This window comes from Scylla paramamosain, chromosome 1, assembly GCF_035594125.1.
Source record: "Scylla paramamosain isolate STU-SP2022 chromosome 1, ASM3559412v1, whole genome shotgun sequence".
Taxonomy (NCBI): domain Eukaryota; kingdom Metazoa; phylum Arthropoda; class Malacostraca; order Decapoda; family Portunidae; genus Scylla; species Scylla paramamosain.
Genome location: NC_087151.1, coordinates 37,765,193 through 37,765,685, shown reverse-complemented (window position 1 = coordinate 37,765,685; position 493 = coordinate 37,765,193).

Sequence of the window (493 nt, the reverse complement as noted above, 5' to 3'; positions counted from 1 at the left end):
CGCATCCACCACAATAAAGAAGTGAATGGACACATCACAGCCTACTACCAATGCCATCTTCAGTAGTCAGGTGCCTCCTGGAGAAGGCGAGCGATTTGTGGCAGTAGTAGGTGACACATGTGACGGTTTCATCGATGATTATTCGTTTCTGTGTTTCTCTGCCAAGACCATAAGCGGAGATTACCACGGTTATTTACCCGCAGGGTGATGTCGCAGCTCCTGCCGGCGCTCGCCATCGGTGTTGGTGATGGACAATGAGCACTACTGCAGCCAGCTGGTGGAGGACAGCCGCTGCCCCACCACTGCCACCACAAAAGCCGAGATCGTCAAATGGCTGGAGTGCTGCAGGACGCCATTCTCACCACACGACACAAGCCCTGAGCTGCTGCTGATCTGCAAGCGGAACCAGCCAGAACCGCTGTACACGGTTAACGACATTATCATAATGTCATGATTTCCGCTTGCCACCCGCTCATTCTGATCTCAACGCCAT